Raw genomic sequence first — 12,910 nt, 5'->3', positions numbered from 1 at the left:
CACGGCCTTCTTTTCCCTTTCCGAGTACTTTACAGCTGGGCTGAATAATCAAATGCATAATAAGCAATATTTAGCATGCAGGAGCAAGCAGACTCTTTTCAGGAATTTTGATGTACATGGCGCCAATTTTTTTTACCTTAAGAGAAATGATTCAAAACAGGTGGTAGGGATTTTTTTTTTTTTGGGTGCATTTGGTTGTGTCCATCCCTTGTGGGGCAATTCAGACCTGATTAGACAGGTCCAAATTCGCTACTCCGGACGATTCGTTGGGGGTTTTAGCATGCCCAAACCCCCGGAGCGAATGCCTCCGGTGAGTATCACTTTTGTCAGGATGTTCACTCACTGATGGGTGGGCGGGGGATGGGCGCAGCGGACCGACTAGCGTTTTATGGACAAATGCAGGCGTGTCCGTGACTGCTTGAGGTGAGCGGCTGACGTACCCATTTCGGTCATCTTCATCGAGGGTATAAGTATAGATTGAATCAGGCTCTAATTGCAGAATATATAGTGTTACTGCTAGGAACAAGGGCGGGCAGGGCGCCGCTGCATGGGGGCAGCATCAAGGGGGCAGACCGGGCCCGCCGACGTCACTGTTCTGGGTGGTCCAGGGCCGCCGATGTCACAAAAGGGGTGGGCCGGCCACCGCCGTCAAGAAAAGAGGCGGGCCAGGCCGCCGCCGTCACTGAAGGGGGCAGGTCCGGCTGCCCCGAAGGCTCTGCACTGCCGGGGAAGCGCTTCCCATCTACTGCGGCGCCGGGCTTCCCCGGTACCACCAGAGGAGTAGGAGGCAGGCTGTTTTAGCTGGGCCCTGCCAAAGGAGCAGGGCGCATTTTGCCCTTTAAAAATCAGGCAGGACGCAGCGCCCCGCTAAAACAGCCTAGCAGGAACACGAATATATCTAACCTATAAAATAAAAGTTGTAGGCTGCTCCACACCTTTATGGGGGGATTAAAGTGTTTTGCCTGCCGACAGCCACTAGATGGCGCCTGGATGGAGTCATTCAAGTGTCGCTACGTTCAGCCACGTACATCTGCTGTCCCTGACATTACTGTTATGTTGTCCTGTCATTTTGATGGTCTGGGAACTAATTATTACTACTATTAGTACTCAAGTATAACTAATTTGCTATTTGTTTGTAGCTAGGTTCTAGGCGGAATTGAAGCACTTCCTTTGTGGAATGTTAGGTCCGGTGATTGCAATTCAAGGCAAGAGTTGGATAATAATGTCTTTGCTTGAATCTGTAAATGGGGATTTCAATAGTTTTGGGGGTGGCGAAAAACAATTGGCCGACCATTGCACTATTCTATTGTTTTGATGATGAGACGCAACTGCATTACTATCGCGCTTGTTGCGCCCAGTTGCAATAATGCGTAAAGCTGCTTAACCCATGTCAAGTCCTGGTTAGCACATCCGAGTTGGGATGCATCAAGCATCGTATTTTGCGTTTCCCACCACTCGTCACATACATAGCAGCGTTTAATAACACTGTGTGCTTGAACAAGAATCACAAAGGACAGCTGTCCCGATCAGTGTGGGGACTGGATTTATGATTCTGGAGTACTTTTGCACATGCATTGGATGACGCGTATGCTACAGCTGGCATTTGGAAGGATCTGATTGTATTTGTCTCTGTGCACGTTGCAAAAAATGTCCATAGGCTTCTATTAGGCAACGCTATCTGCAGACGGCATTTTCGGATGATTGAACGCATCCTGCCCTCAAACACCTAACTTCTTCTTTTGCAGATTTCTTCTCACCATCTCTAGAGTCGACGAGCCAAGATCAAGCAGCTGTTTTTGACTGGCAAACAATTGAATAGCTGTTGTCAGGTGCCCAAACAACAATTGAATTCCTCCATATGTTGTCTGGTACGTCCGGGCTGGCGTCTGTTGCCATGAGCTAAAAACTCTTGGACTGACGGAGCGATATCAGCCCATTTTCTAAGCGATCTGACAAGATCGCTTAGAAAATGACCCTACATCCCTCCGTGTGTAGGGGCCAGAGCCATAACAATGTACAGCGCCGGGCGATAAATATCCTGCATGCAAGATAAATCTGCGATCTATCATCGCTCAGCACAGTCGCCCCGTTTTTGTAGGCCCCATGAGGCACTTGTTGGTGGCTTGTCTGCTTCACCCACTATCATTCACTTACCCTCAGTTTCCTAAATGAACAAAAGTGCACGTTTATGGACTGTGCCTGGCCTATTGAATGCTGTTACCATAGCTGAACATCGGAAGCCTCCTGCGGGGAAATAGAGGATGTGGTTTTCTACAATTTAGATTCTAGTACGTGTTTTACTATTCAACCATGATAAATCCTGAGTACTGTTCTAGGACTCTGTCAAAATCAATGGTTTAAACTTTTGTAATTAGTACATTTATAAAATACACGTTTGCTGCTATAACGTATTGTAAAAGTTATTTATTCATTTGTTTTAACACACAGGCAGCCATTTTGTTGGCCATTGGGAATTGATTGGCTGGATTCTTATGCATGTTGCTTCATCCTGCTGGTCCATGGGTAACTGGAAGTGTTCAAAGGAAGTTTAGGCAAAAGTGTGTATTCCCAACTGTTGTGGAACTACAAAGCTTAACATGCTCTTGCAGTTAGATGTTTAATGCGCAAATAGGCTAGATGTACGTGGACACATCCGTAGTAAGGCGTAAATGTGTATTATGGTTGTGAACTCAAAATGACCCAAATAATAAGTCTATGAAAAGCATTGAAATGTAGCAGGTAAATGTCTTGTACTGTAGTACCGCCTGGCTGAGCTATGACCGGCTCCATACCATATAGATTTGGCCAACTGTCCTGCATTTTGCTTGCAATGCATCCCACCAATATCTCTGCTAGTATTGGCATTTACTAATGCTGTTTACATGAAGATTTTAGCCAAGGCTCTTGCGGCAAGAGCTGTCCATTGCAATGATAGGACTTACGGGTTTAGGAGTCCAAGGGTTAATGCTTGTTGCCTCGGAGGAGATAGACACTAGAGGTCATATTTGACCTCTAGCATCTGACAGGGAGCACAGGACTGAAGTGTTACCTGGAAGTGCCGGGAACACATATCACTGTTCTCCCAGTCAGACGCTAGAGGTCAAATATGATCTCTAACGTCTGTCTCCTCCAGGGTGGAGGAGTGTGGGAGAATGCAGCGGTAGGCCTAAAAGCACATGCAATCTGGTCCCAATCGCAACTGACATCACATCAACATGCAGCACGTCTGATCATCGGACCAAACATTTGACCCACGGGACTATACATTGCAAGATTGTGTGCACGCAATCTGTCATACAACCCACTGAAATTGTACAATCTCGTTCAGGCGTATGGGGGCCTTTACTTGTGCACAGTGTGGGGATCCAACCAGAGGGAGGCGTGATTGAAGCCTCTAGGCTTCTACAGGGTGACCTCAATCTGAAGCTGTAGTTGCCCACCACATCCAAACCACAGAATACATCGCATTCTGAGCTTGGTGCATAACGGAGCACCTGCGTTTTCTGAGGTTTGGCCACTTTGTAAACTTTGCTGCATCTCTTCCTGTGTATGGGGGAGTTCTGTAGTCTGTATGAGCTTTCAGTGGTGGTTTCCCATAAGAACAGCAGCTCATGAATTATGCACAATGTCTGTGATTGTGCACTGTAGGCATATCCAGAACATCACGGAAAGTCTGACCCCCTGCCTCTCCCATTAACGTTTCTCCATTTTAGACCTAAATGCTGCTTGAATGAGCCTTCTTTATGGCTTAAATAAATAGTGAGGGTTATGGGATACCCGGCTTTGTGTGTGGTAAGTGTCTTCCACAGAATGTCAAATGTATGTAACTAAGGTTTACATAGATGGAACAAAGGGACTGTGTGGGTACACACTGGAGCGACTGATAATCATTCCGAATTTGCTGACAATTTCCCTTTGGAACTAGCCAAACTGAGCATAAACACACTGCCGTCTTGCCTGTGACCGAATGATACAAACATTGGGGGTTATTCAGAGCTGGCTGCAGTTAAATGCAACCTCCAAACATAGGATTCTAGTTGATTCGGACGGATGCGTATTTCAGGCAGCCACCCAGTGTTCTTAGCCCCGCCTACCGTACGGATCGCTCACACCGTCCGAATGCGTTAAGACGCCGAACGATTGGACCACGAGTAGATGTTTCATGTGAACACCTCCCCCATTCTCCAATGTTCGCCGATCATCGAATGATGGACCGAGGGGTCAGGCAGCTCTGAGTGCTGCAGACCACTCAGACATTTTTCCATGTGAAAGTAGGGATATGGGCGGGCAGCTGACATCCGTCTATGTCAGCTGCCCGCCCCCCACGCGTGCGTCACGGCCGGATTATATATGCCAACCTATGTCTGGCTTCGCTTTGGCTGCGGTTGGCCATTGATTGGGTCGAAACAGCTGCGTGTGACATCACACAACTGCCATGGGCCTTCCCTGGAACAGGCCAGACATGCCTGCATTTTCCAGGTAGCTTCCAGAAAATTCCCCATCCCGCAACGCCACGTCGCTACCCCCGTCGGAACTGCGTTCTGGGATTTTCGGACAATTGTGTATTGGTGTGAATCAGGCTCGTTGTTTGGTCACATGATATATTGTCGCTCCTGTGCACACTAGAACAACCTTCATGACACTCCGTTCTAGGGAATTTCACGAAGCTATCAAATCTGGTTTTCCATCCACAACACTGCACATTCGGCATCAAATCAGTAGCGATATTGCTTGTTTTGATGTGCAGCATGCATGAATATGGTTAGGATGCAACATATCTGCCTACCCTCCTGCATTCTGCAGGAGACTCCCTGAAATAACAGCAATTTCCCTTATGCTGGGTACACGCCAGGACGACTAGGGTCCGATCCCCTCAATCTAGATCCAATTCCGACCAATTGGATGTAGATTGTGTGGTGATTGGGCCCTTTTCTGTCCTGGTGTGGACCGATACCGATCCGATGCGCAGTCCCGCGAGTCGGTCGGTGGTTATTGAGATCCTACCTGCTGCAGGTAGGATCTCAATGACGACCATACAGCCGGGTGCGGGTCACCATCGGATCGGACCCGCTCACGGTGCACATCGTGAGTGGGTCGTGCCCCCCCGCGTCACCGTGAGCGGGTCGGACGAGACACTGACGACCCGCTTACGATGTGCATCGTGAGCGGGTTGTCCTGGTGTGTACCCTACATTAGTCTAGCAATCTCCCTCATGTCACCTAGCCCACATTACACTGTTACATTTTGGGTGAAAAAAGGAATGAGAGACAGATACATTTACATTGAATCATCAGCACCATTTCCCAACACTTTACCAAGTATAGTAGCTCCTACAAACTGCTTTGGGGCTCATCTACATTTGGATATAAGTCATTTTAAAAGTTTCCTCTCAGATGTAGCAGTACACACCCACGCTTCTAGGTGACGTTCACAATCTCTCCATATATGGAACTAGACACGCCCTTTAGATGGAGTATGACATGCCCCCTCAGTGGGGCGCTGTGCAAAATTCTGCTACCAACTATAATCTCCCTAAAACTAGTTTTCAAATGTATGCAAGTATGGACTGCAGGAAGGGAATACTTACCTCCTTGGTATCGAGATTCCGCACATTTGGATGCCGCTGTCGGACCTCCGGCATCCCAAGAACTGTCATACCGATACCATCCCTTTCTTTGTGATGCCCTTAATGAACTTGTTTTCCTGTAAGTAATTCTATACCGGCAACTGGGGCTGCCTGGTGTCCAGAGTTACAATGGCATAACTATATTCTCTCCCTTAGGCCCGACGTATTGGGGTGCCCACCCACCCCAATCATCCTCCCCTCCCAATTACCCCACTGTCATCCTTCTGCCCTACTACAGCTGAGGAAGTCCGCTCCCTCATCTCATCCTCTCCCCCCTCTACCTGTCCCTTGGACCCTCTCCCCTCCCGTCTCCTCAGTTCCCTCTCCCCCACTGGCTGCTCCCACCTTGCTCACCTCTTTAACCTATCTCTTTCTACTGGCATCTTTCCCTCACCCTTCAAACATGCTCTGGTCTCTCCTATTCTTAAAAAACCAAACCTGGACCCTTTATCTCCCACAAGCTACCGCCCTATCTCTCTTCTCCCATTTGCCTCTAAAATACTAGAAAGGCTGGTTTACAGGCGTCTCACCAGCTACTTGTCTGACCACTCCATCCTTGATCCCCTTCAATCTGGCTTTCGCCCACTTCATTCCACTGAGGCTGCTCTAGTGAAAGTCACCAATGACCTGCTGTCAGCCAAATCCAAGGGTCACTTCTCCCTGCTTATTCTTTTTGGATCTATCTGCTGCCTTTGACACTGTGGATCACCCTCTCCTCCTCCACACTCCAAAACATTGGCCTCTCTGGCACAGTCTTCAACTGGTTTTCCTCTTACCTCTTCAACCGTTCCTTCTCAGTCTCTGCCTCTGGCTCTACTTCACCACCTTCTATCCTTCCTGTCGGGGTCCCTCAGGGTTCCGTCATTGGCCCCCTTCTGTTCTCTCTTTACACCTCCTCTCTGGGTGCACTCATTAACTCCTTTGGCTTCCAATATTACCTCTATGCGGATGACACCTAAATCTACCTCTCCTCTCCTGATCTGTCCCCCACTATTTTCTCTCAGGTTTCCAACTGCCTCTCTGCCATCTCCTCCTGGATGTCTGAGCGATTTCTGAAGCTGAATATGGACAAAACCGAACTTATTATCTTTCCCCCACCCAGAGCTATGCCCCCTACTAATATCTCTATCACTGTTAACAACACCATCATCTCCCCCGTTCCCCAACTCCGCTGCCTGGGTGTCACTCTTGACTCCTCCCTCTCCTTTGCACCCCACATCCAAGCCCTGGCCCATTCTTGCCGGTTCCAGTTACGCAACATTGCTCGCAGCAGGCCCTTTCTCTCACAGAGTGCAACTAAGCTGATCATCCACTCATTGGTCATCTCACGGCTCGACTACTGCAATGTTCTCCTCACCGGCCTCGCTCAATCCCAACTGGCTCCTCTCCAATCTGTCCTCGATGCTGCAGCCAGGCTTATCTTCCTCTCCCACCGCTCTAATTCTGCCACTCCCCTTCAACAAAATCTGCACTGGCTTCCATTCCCCTACAGAATCCTCTTCAAACACCTCACACTCACATACAGGGCCATCTCTAATTCCATTGCTCCATATATCTCTAACCTCATCTCCATTCATACACCCTCCCGCCCTCTACGGTCGGCTGACGACTGTCGTCTCTCCTCCACCCTGATCACTGCTTCCCATGCTAGAGTACAGGACTTTGCCCGTGCTGCACCCCTTCAGTGGAACGCACTCCCTCGCTCCATTAGACTCTCCCCGACCTTGCAGAGCTTCAAACGGGCACTGAAAACTCACTTATTCATCAAAGCATACCCTTCCACTGCATAAACCAGCTGGTTCTCCGACCCCTTGCCTGTTTACATCCTGCTATCTAACCACCACCCACTTGCTTGCACCTCTTGTAATCTGTCTGTCTCCCCTTCCTACTAGATTGTAAGCTCCTCCGAGCAGGGCCCTCTTCCCTCCTGTTGTCAAAGACCTCTTCTCTTCACATTTCACTCACAGCTCTCCTATACTCCAACACTCAGTTACCATCTTTGTCCGCATACTCTTCTCCATCATTGGCATCTAGCCTCTAGTTGTATGTTGATTGAGTCCTCACTACTTATATCCAAGCTGTAATGTGTATTGAACTGTGGCGCTCATTATTTGTACTGTATTTTTGTTATTTATTCAATGTTATGCCAAGCTTTGTCTCTCTGTATTGTTCCTTTGTACGGCTCTGCGAAACACTTGTGGCGCCTTATAAATAAAATTATAATAATAAGAATAATAATTGCCGCAATTCCCCGATACTGAATAAAGTTGTCATTGGCAAATCAGAAATTTTTTAATTGAATCAGTTCCTAGCTTCCCCAGGGGACCACCGTTCATCGATACCCACCAATCAGCAGTTCCGGTCATGGAAACTGGGCTCAGATGAATGAAGGCCTTAACCCCAACCCTCCCATCCTGCAGCCTAACCCTCATGTCAGCATAAAACATGGCAGGCCGTGGTATAGAAGATAGGGGGGCAGTATGTCTGTTGAATAGAGTCTTGTTTACACTGCAAGGACACCAGGAAGTTGTATTATTTTGGAAGCACTGGCCTGGGCTGTTGGACACATACATGAGGAAGGGCTGGGTGTAACTTAAAACTGTGTGTGGAAATAATGAGTTGAGAATCCCGAACGAACAGCTGGTTTCCAGCTATCTTTGATTTTATATGTGGCAGGGAAAGCAGAATTTATCTGGAGGCATCCCAGCAAATTAAGGGAACCGTCTGCCTTTCTACGTATTGTTTTTGTGCTGTGATGATCGATTTTTTCTGTCTTAACAAATGGATTACAGAAAACAATACATTGTTACATGTCTTTTTGTTTATGTATTGCAGGCATGTCCAAACTATAGCCCTCCAGCTGTTGCGAAACTACACATCCCAGCATGCCTTGCAACAGTTTTACTATTTGGGAATTCTAAAACTATTGCCAGGCATGCTGGGATGTGTAGTTTCACAACAACTGGAGGGCCATAGTTTGGACATGCCTGGTTTATCGAGAACTACCTCACCTTCACTAAAAAAAAAAATGTTGAAAAATGCTGTTTAGTGTAACCCTGAGTCTAGTATAACCTATATACTTTTGCTGGGATATTTTCATGAACTACTCCTTACAATCTTGCATTGTGTGTGTTAGGGCTACTTAACATTAATATAAAAAATATAATTACATATCTGAACCCTGAAGGTAAAATACATTGTTCAGTGTAACCTGTAGCTCCATTGTTAAAATAAAACAAAATATTCCCTCCCTCCCCTCCATTAGTAATCGATCAGGAGTCATTTGACAAACTGACAAAGCAAGTCTGTCTGCCTAGGTGGCCCTTATATCTGCTGTAGAGCAGGAACTACTGTAGCTCTGACATGACACCCTGCTGCACAGGAGGGAAGGTGATTATTTAGTCAGATGCAAATGGAGTAGGAAGATGCAATATATGCAGGATCCATCTGGAGCTGCAGCTCCATCCCCTCCAACTAGGTAAGACTGTCATGCTGCAACCATTACCCTCATTTTCTGTGACTGCCAAGGGTAGGATCTGCGTCGGAGAACACATTTCCTGGCCACGTTGTCAGGAGGTGTCCAGCAGGACTGCCATCAGAAATTGTGGGGCCGGTGACTGACAAAATAGGCAGGGCCCCCCTTCCACAGGTGCCGATTTATGTTTTTGCTGGTGGGTGCTCAAACCAAAAATATAGGGGAGTGGCTTCATGGGAAAGGGGCGTGGACACAAAATAATACTGATTTATATTACGCAGCACAGTTATCTCCAATATTCAAATTATGGCAACAGTGCCAAATACATAAATGCCCCCACAGTGCCAAATACATAAATGCCCCCACAGTGCCAAATACATAAATGCCCCCACAGTGCCAAATACATAAATGCCCCCACAGTGCAGGTACCTGTGCCAGCGACAAGGGAGGGGAGGTGCAGTGGGACACGGGCGGGTGGACCGCTGCTGAGCGGGTGGGTGCTCATCAATTTCCGTGGGTGCTCGGGCCCTCAAGCACCCACAGAATCGGCACCTATGCCCCCTTCCCTTTCTCGAACACCTGGCATGCCTTGTGAGACCTGTAGGCAACCTCTACGTTACTTCATGGGAAATGTGAACTATGTTTATGACAAATTTTACTTTATAAATTCCGGTCCTAGCCCCCCTTTCTCATTGGCTTTGGGACTAGAGTCCCCGCAGTCCCTCTCTGATGGCTGCCCTGTCAAAAAAAATGGAGACTGATAAACAGCCAGCCAATCAGCCTCTGCCTGACATTTTTCAAGCCCAGGCTGTGACATGGCAGGTAGGAGCTGATTGGCTGGCTACTTATAACTCTCCATTTTATCACTTTTGAAGCTTAGTGCATCTGTCCCCTAGTAAGTTCCTGTTTACTAAGATGGCCAATGCATCACTATGGTCAATGTGATAACTGAATCTTCAGGAACTGTCAGGAGTCATCTTTTCCCCTCCAATGTTTCCTGCAGCATTAACATATTAAGGCTCATACACACATCCCCGCCAACATTGGTGGCGGCGGGGACCTGGTAAACATTGGCAAGTCCATAAACATTTGCCAATGCCGCACGCGAGGGGGCTAATGGTCATGCTGCAGCTGCAGCGCGACCGACGTTAACGAGGCCCCCTTGTCTGAACATGTGTGGACGAGGGTGTGGCCTTTAATGTGTCATACACTGGATGGTATTGTGCACAATATCGCTCAGAAAGCCCTTTCTGAGTGATATTGTGACCATTATCGTCTAGTGTGTCTGAGCCTATAGTTGTCTGGTATTGTAACTACTAGAACTAGATGTACATGGTGTATGGTACATAAAACCGATGGTTTGCATACATCTCCGATGTTATCTTAACTGTGCATGCACAAGACCTGTTTGGGGGCCATAGTAGCTGCGAAGACGCAAAGCGTTCTTGAAAATGGGGGCATGACATCCTTGTTTTCGAGGCATGCAGAGGCCAGTGTCTGCTTTTTCCAAGGCCCTGGAAGTTGGACCCTCCTTCATTCTAAATGACCTGAAGGATACTCATATTACCAATGTTTACCGATCCAATGCTGCATCTAAGGACACCGCAGCGGATCCAAGAATCAGGCATTATGGCCGTATCTACGCGACCACGTCCCATTCCATTTGTGAATCTCGTCCTCATTTGACTCTGGAACAGACCCAAATGCTCAAAGGATTCCACATCTCTTCTTCAGCTCAGTAACGCATTCTCTGACCGTCAAGATTCCTTTTATCTTTTGTATTCATGCCCTTTTTTATCAATATTTTTTAATGCCCGTGAGACTCTGCTGCACAGAAATCAACCTGCAGGCAAGTAGGTCTCTGCTACTCCTCACAGTACCTGCCTAGTCTGCACTTCTTACATAGGGAAAGCAATGGAATACAAGACACTTGGCTTAATTAGTGACACAGTATTTAGCGCATCATTTCACTCGCCTGCAGGGTGTAGTGACACATTTATGTTGTAGACATCAGCCAGTATTTCTCTCTACAAGACAAAATGCAGAGTTGTAAAAGTATATGTGCATGAATTAATTTGCAATGTAAGATAGCGAGCATAGCAAATTGATATATGTGTGTGTGTGATAATAAATAATGTATTGGCTAACTACGCCTCCATAGGCCACTAGATAGACCAAAGTGAAAGCAAGAGGAGCTTGGAGGAAGGAACAGATAGGGAATGCCCAAAGTGAACATACACTGCAGAATCCGTCGTTAGTCTGATGGGCTTTTAGCTAATAAATATTTGTTTCACACTTTGGCATGTCTCAACTGCTGGCAGAGGAGACCACTGGGCATGATGGAGGCGGAGCATTACGATAAAAAATTGCCGGTTTGCTTCTATTGCCAGTTTTGTGCGGGTGGGGTGGATAGAATGAACGTGATATGTGTCGTTGTGATTCCTACAATGGTTTGCTACCATTATTGCAATTTAATAGTCTGGGATGGGCCGCAATGACTCGCTTCCGACTGCTTCGCAGTCACTCCAACAAGATGCGGGGGACTTCCTACATTACTGGGAGTTTGAAGTCTTCACTCAAATTCAGAAATCTCCTGCATCTTCCAGTAAAGTGGGCAAAGTTATCATTTATATAGGACATTCTATACAATTCTGGATAGACTCTGACTGGTTGAGGTGGAAACACCTTCCCTTACCTTATTTACATGGTTTCCCCACATATTTAAGATGATTATTGATATATCGCATTTGTAACAATTAGGTTATCAAGCGAAAAGTGCCAACTTCATGACCTTAATTGATCTTTTTATGTTAGTGGTCCCTAATTTTATGTTGCTTCCTTTTTTTAAAAGCGGCATCATCTATACAACATGTTTTTAAATAATACAAATATTACGGTCTGACTGTAACAGAATTTAGTTCCTGACTCTGTTTATCACCATAGGAGGGTATTCTACAATAGGTTGAATTAAAATTCAACTTATTCAATGTTTTTCTGGAAATCGGAAAAAAAACATGGTTCGGCTAATTCGACAATTTAGTGGCCATTTCAGACACAACTTTTGACAAAGTCGAATCTGCAGCGACAAGTCCCGACTAAAATGGCCAGGATTGAATAGGTCCTGGACAATATTTCTGACTATTGCAAATAGTGGCTATGATTGAAAACCCATACTGCCTTATATAGTGGTCTATGTTTAATGTTTTAAACCTTAACTTCTCTTTTCTAGTGTAAATACCTATGTCCTTTGGATTATTGATGTTTTTTGAAATTTGGGTACAATGCAGATTTGTAATAATACATGTTGTACTGGTTCCAAAAGAGTATTTTTGGACTACAAAGGTTTTTTTTTTTTTGAGTATTAATTATATCCTTATATACCCTACATTTATTTTTATTTGCTTTATGAAGCTCAAACCTAAGCTATAGCATAACCATAGGTGTTTGATGTACTAATGTCCAAACCGCTGAGTACATTTGGAGTCTACAGATGCTTGTAAAAGGGGGTGCATTCATTCTTAAAAAAAACAATCCCACTAATGTTTTTGTGCATTTTTAAATATAAATAATTTTTACACCTTTTCTTGACAGTCTACCTGAAACATCATTACTTCCTTTTCAAAATCTCTATAGTTGAGGATAGCCGTTTATCTGTTGACTCTTACCATATCTATTGAAGACCGAGGGGCGTGTGTGTGTGTGTGTGTGTGGGGGGGGGGGGGTTACGGAGTGCAGCGGGGCGTTATCAAGCTTACCTGGTCACTACATCATTTTCCATGTGACTGTGGTTGTCATGCTGATCACTTGAT

At 46.2% G+C, this 12,910-nt stretch overlaps 1 protein-coding gene across 2 annotated transcripts in view; it reads left to right on the top strand.

Annotated features, from left to right (window-relative positions):
- Positions 1 to 12,910, top strand: part of PRR12 (proline rich 12) — an 81,154-nt gene that overhangs the window by 32,590 nt on the left and 35,654 nt on the right. The window lies entirely within an intron of this gene.

This window comes from Crinia signifera, chromosome 19 (assembly GCF_055691185.1).
Source record: "Crinia signifera chromosome 19, ASM5569118v1, whole genome shotgun sequence".
NCBI lineage: Eukaryota > Metazoa > Chordata > Amphibia > Anura > Myobatrachidae > Crinia > Crinia signifera.
Note: the sequence above shows the minus strand (reverse complement) of the source record. Positions and strands in the feature narration are given on the sequence as shown.